Source organism: Equus asinus, chromosome 20 (genome assembly GCF_041296235.1).
Source record: "Equus asinus isolate D_3611 breed Donkey chromosome 20, EquAss-T2T_v2, whole genome shotgun sequence".
Taxonomy (NCBI): domain Eukaryota; kingdom Metazoa; phylum Chordata; class Mammalia; order Perissodactyla; family Equidae; genus Equus; species Equus asinus.
Genome location: NC_091809.1, coordinates 20,542,817 through 20,548,986, shown reverse-complemented (window position 1 = coordinate 20,548,986; position 6,170 = coordinate 20,542,817). Strand labels below are relative to the sequence as shown.

At 40.1% G+C, this 6,170-nt stretch overlaps 1 pseudogene; it reads right to left on the bottom strand.

The window, feature by feature from the left end:
* Positions 1–771: 771 nt before the first annotated feature.
* LOC106827797 (olfactory receptor 7D4-like) lies at positions 772–1,705 on the bottom strand (annotated as a pseudogene).
* Between the last annotated feature and the right edge of the window lie 4,465 nt (positions 1,706–6,170).

Below are 6,170 nucleotides of genomic sequence, written 5' to 3'. Positions count from 1 at the left end.
CTTGAAGATATGTCCCCTCTCGATTAGATTTTCTCACTCTCTGGGCTCCTGTGTTTGGTCCTTGGAGAATTCACCTGAAAAATGAAGCAAATAGACTGAAAAACATATTAGAACCTGATCTAGTTCTAATATTCTGGACTCCGTGTTTTTTCTATCTCTAGTGCTACATTTTTACAGCTTATTTTGGAAATGCCCTAAACAAACATATAGAGAAAAGTTCAGCCTCACTAATCACAAAATAAATAATTTATCCATCAGTGTATTTTCTGTTTGGACATATAACGTGATCTAATGAACTCTGAGATCCAGGATTTAAGCTTCATAAGGGCAAAGATTTTCTCTGTTTCTTTTTCTTCACTGCTGTCTTCCAGAGAGCCACAACAGCCTGGCCTACCAAAGGTGCTCAGTAAATGTTGCCATTGTTTGACTTTGATAATAACTAGCAATGGTTCTCAATAGATTTCACTATTTAATAATTCTTTCTGAACTATTCTGAGTCAATACTTGAAGTAGTTGGGGTCAATCTGCAAGACTGTAAATTCAAGCAAGGTGTAGTAATGGATAAGTAAAAGGAGGGATGAGGAGAGTAGAACTGAGAATAACAGAGGAGTCACCATAAGAGGTTAAGACAAAGTGCCTATAGTGCAATTCTGACCAAAATCACTTATAGAGGTGGGCGAGAAACAAACTTCCATGTGATTAAGAGGTAGGATGTCTTCAACCAACTGCTGCTGCCACAGTCATCTCAAAAATCTAGGATGGTTGTTCTCATCACTGAACCTAGAGAATTTTCCTGAGGACTTTTTGTAGAGCACTCTTGATGTCCCTGTTCCAGATCCTATAGATGAGGGGGTTCAGCATTGGGGTGACCATGGTATACATCACCGAGGCAATCATGCTTCTACAGGAAGATGCGTTAGAACTGAGATACACAGCAAAGCCTCCCCCACGGAATAAAGGAACCACTGACAGGTGAGATGCACAGCTAGAAAATGCTTTATATTTTCCATCAGCTGATGGGATTCTCAGGATTGAGGAGACGATTTGTGTATAGGAGAAAAGGATCTCTGAGCAGAGAAACATGCAAAGAAGGCCAGTCACTATGTATTGCAGAATGTGATTGATGAGTGTGTCTGAGCCAGCAAGCCTGAGGGCCTGAGCAAGTTCACAGTAAAAGTGTGGTATTATCCAATTGGTACAGAGGACAGTCACAACATCAGCAGACTATGGGTCAGGGACTACAGAAAGCTTATAAACCAGGACACAGAAACCAGCTGGCCACAGAGGCAGGGGTTCATGATGACTGTGTAGTGCAGGGGGTTACAGATGGCCACAAACCTGTCATAGGCCATAACAGTGAGGAAAAAATTGTCCAGCCCTCCAAAAGCCATGGAAAAAAAATTCCTCTGGGTGATGCAGCCTAGTTAGGTGATAGATTTACTTTGTGTCTGGATATCCAGCAGCATCTTGGGGCAGTGGTGGAGGTGAAATAGGTGTCAGCAAAGGATAAGTTTGAGAGGAAGAAGTACATGGGGTTGTGGAGATGGGATTCAGAACTGATGACCAGATTGATGATCAGGTTCACAAGCATGGAGACCACAAACATGGACATGAACAGACCGAATAGGATGGGTTAACGCTCTGAGTCTTGTGAAAATACCAGGAGTAAAAATTCTGAAATGTTTGTTTGATTTCCTGGTTCCATGATGCTGACACAAACAGCTAGATGATTGACAAAGGGAAAGAACATGAAATAGACACCATACAGAATCTATAGTATCTCTACATTTTTACCTCTTGAAGTGAAAGATTGGGCATAAACACCTTTACATAACAAAACTGTGGAATCCTACATTCTGTGATGTGTTATAAGCAACATTTCTTAGTGTTGATCAACCCCTGTCCATTGGCCTCTGGGACATTCATTCATCCTCTTTATCTTTGGCTTATAATGATAAATGTAAAAGTTAAGAGCAACTTTGGACCTTAGAGATAGAATGGTCCATACTCGCTCTAACACAAATGTGGAACACAAGGTCCAGGGAAGCTCAGTAAGTTGATTTGGGTTATCTACCTTGTGTGGGACTCAGAAAAAGGTCAGACATGTCTCAGAAGTGAGAAAATTTGAGAAAGTATTTCAGGATGAGTAGAATGTAGGCTTACTTCTCAAGGGGAATAAAAAGAAAGAAAGAAAATATTTTCACCAAATACTAAACCACGTTCACAAATGCTTAATGCTCTGTGTACCAGGAACCATCAACATTCTGCAGGAACAGGGCCAGATGCTTTGTGGGCATTTGCCACTTGAGAAAGTGCTCTTCATCTGTGAAGTTAAGGAATTGGTGAAACCATCCAAAGAAAGCAGGGATATCAAGGCTTAAACCATTTCAGTATGATAAGGTAAGATACTACAAAGGTCACAAACAGAATTTAGAGTAAAATCTTCTATGGTGCTCATTAAATACTGAAGGGAGAGAGAAATTGCACAAATATATTTATATATAAGCCTTAAAGAATGAGGGTCAGACATGGCAATCACATTAGAGTGATGTTTAGAATGGGGCTGGGAAGACTGGAGCGCTCATGCCAAGCCTACCTACACTCTAACTCTGTCTACTTCAGGTCCTGAGGGTTCTGTACTCAGACACAGAGGAATGGATCCTATACCTAGGGACAAGGAACAGCATAAGATCATAAAATGATCTTCAGTGTTTTGTTTGTTTTGTTAGAAGTATTTTTACACAGTTGCTATTCTGTAATGCCCCTGATTAGAAAGTAAATAGGCCACAATTGGCTGTCATCATTGTCAGTCTTTTTAGGCATGAGAAACAAAAGCAGATAGTGTCTCTGGAGTGATAAAAATGGCCATATCATATGCAAATTGTTTACCTATGGATGAACACCTTTGTTCTGCCCCTTTGGGGGATGGGCAATCTGCAATCATCTCTGGTGTTTTCTGATCAGTTGGGAGATGTTCTAAGTAATTGTCATGATGCATCTTTAAAGTGTGATAGTTTATAAAAGATTCCCTTGACTTTTAATGAATGTGGCTTGCTCTCTTGCATTCCAATTTGTTTTATTGAACAGAATAGCAGAGTCTGTGTGTGAAAGACCTAAGATTCTGGGTCTTCCCTGGAGTGTGCTGTGCATGTTAATGGCATCAATTGCATTGGGAAAGAGGAAAAACAATTTCATTTATTACTAGATCTATTGCAGGGCTTCCTTCCTGGTCTCCAGGCTCACATTGAATTCCACTTGATTACACAGTCACCTGACTGATATTTCCAAAATGGAAATCTGATTGTATCACTTCCCTATGTAAAACTCTTAGAACACCTTCCTTCCACCTTCTGAAAATGTGCAAACTCCTTGGTGTATCACGGCTCCATCCTTACCCTCCAGCATTATTTCTCAGCACTTCTCAACTTTTAAACTAAATTCTGATCATTCTTAAAAGCTTCCCTTTGTACAGATGTGTCATACTCTCTTATTTCCCCACAATTTTCAAGACCGTCTCCCTCTGCCTAAACTTCTTTCTACGTTCTTCTCTAATTCCTATCTGTTATTTTATACTTGGCACAGCTTTCACCTGCTCAGGCGATTCCTGACCTCTCCAGGTCTCAATACCAGCTGAGTTCTTTGCACACAGGAGATCCACCCCATTGGTTTGATGACTTACTAATAAATGGATGAGCCTAGAACTCAATATTTTTCCATTGCTGCAGCTTTTCAAAAGTTCCTGGGTGTTTATGACTCCAAAAGTTTCAGTAACACTTGCCTCCAGGAGATTACTGTATGGAAAGGATAAAAGAAAGATGATGGTGGTCGAAGAAAGCTGGAAAGGGAGACAGAAAATGAATATAAATTTCTGATGATTAAGTATCCAGTGTGTCTTCTCAATCTTTATAGAAAATGTTGACCCATCCCTGGTCCCAACGATTTAGCCTATTTTCTCTTGTTCTTGAATCTGCCTATTCTCTCATTTGAAATCTTTACCCATAGAAGTGTCAGAAACTGCTTTTCCACAGCCTTTGTCTGAGATACCTACTTGGATGTCCCTGAATTTCTGTCCTAATTATCTAGAAGTAAAAACAGGAGGTAAATGAGAGACTAAATAGGCCAATTACACATTGACAAGAAATTTTGCAAGCAATCAATTGTCACACAGTTATTTTTCTGGGATTATAAATGAAGACACTCATCATCTTCCAAATTCCCTTCCTGGAGGTACCTCAACATTCATATTCTCAGTCCTTTTACTTCTGTGTGAATATGATAAATACCGTCCAGCCCTGAATGAGGAGAACCTGCCTTCTTTACACTCTGTCTTCAAACAGTTGAAGATTCAGTTTCCAGGAGAGAGCAATAGAAGAAATGTTGATGAATATACTCATTCCTTTATCTCTGGCAAAAGACCTGGAAAGGAGAGAGCCAGAGGATGGGCAGAAACTGGACGAATGCCCCCTCTTTATCCCTCCCCCTAGTGCTACTCTAAGCATTGCCTAGTGTCTGGCCCTCACCCTTGAGGACTCATATGTACATATCCTGGTTCAATGTCTCTTCTTACATGTTTAATGAGCACTGTAGAGGATAGCACTCAAAATTCTTTTTATGACCTTTTCTGACTTGAGAAATCTTTAAAGAAGGAGTCAGCCTCCAAAGCTGGAATATGTTTTCAGCTGGATATTGCTTACCCTGAGAAAGAGATGTACAGACTATGCAAATCCTCAAGGTTTAGAAAGTAGATGTGCTTGGTAAAAGTAAGTAGATAACTATTTGGCCACAGAGATGGTTTGTTTCCTACTATGGTCAAATATTGCTTCCTCAAGCCAAATAAAAAGATTGAGACAATGAATAATATTCAGTGAAAAAATAATGAATACTAAGGAGAGAAATCATAAGAATCAATCTTGTTCTGGTGGACAAAACTGTGGGTCTGGCTTCTCCAGGGTTTGTGCTTAGGTTCTCAAAATTCAAATCCACTGCAATGATTACTTCTTTCATAAAGTCTCGCTTGAGTTTTGAGCAGTGGCCAAATTATGATCCAAATGTGTCATGAAATTATGACTAATAACATTCCTCCTAGGAAGAAGTTTTCCACACATTACACACCTTTTACCTTAGGAAGAGAGGTTAGAAATTAGAAGTGGAGGATACAGCCATTTGTCACTTACACTCCCCCCTTATCCATGCACCAAATAAATATGTCCTATTCTGTCTCTAGGGTCTAGTGTTAGCACATAATTTTTCTGAGATATGCCAGAAAGAGAGAAGAATTGAGATAGACTGTTTGTCAGTCAGAGAAAAAGTCCTGGAAGCCATTATGCGAGAAGGGCTTCTTTGGCTCCAGCTACATGTACGCTGTTGGGGACACAAAGATTAATGGTGTGGTGTTTGTTCTCAGGGAGCCCACCTTCAAGAGGTAAAGATGGATGCAGAAACTAGTCATTGTACTACAGTGAATTAAATCCTAAGAGGAAGGCCATCTGCAGAATGACATAGAGAAAGAAGTCCCAAATCTAGCCTGGAGTAAGGGATTCAGGGAAGGATTCCTGGAAGAAGAAAATTATGGGCAAAGAGTTATCTAAAGGGATGACTGAGTAGGGGCTTTTGTGGGAGAGAAGCGAGCAAGTGAAAAGGCCCATAAGCAAGAAGCAACATGAGACGGAATGCTTTTAGATTTTGCTTAAGCATAAAGTGAGAGATGAGAATGGTGAAAAATGAGGTTAGAGAGATGGGTGGGGATCACGTATCTGGCAACATTGAAATAAATAATGGCTAAAGGATGGAGGCTATGGAGGATCTGTGGCCAAAGGAGTAACATGATCTGTATCACAATTTTCCCTTGTACATGGAGTGAAAGATGGATTTAAGGGAGGCAAATCTAAAGGCAAAGAGATTTTCTTGGGAATTCTCACATCATTAACATTGAAGGGGCCAAACCACTTGTTTTGAGGAAGAGGAACAAAGTCCAAAAGAAGTGAAGAAATGATTCCAATATATTGCTACTGATTTCCTGTCCCTCCTTAAGAATGAGGCCTGACACCTAAGTGGAATGAAAAGGGACTATAGGGAAGGGATGTGTGAGTTTTAATGTTTCCCAGAATGTCCCCAGATTCAAAGTATTGGATATTAAGAGGGGACTGGATGTTGGACTTTCCTATGTCCTT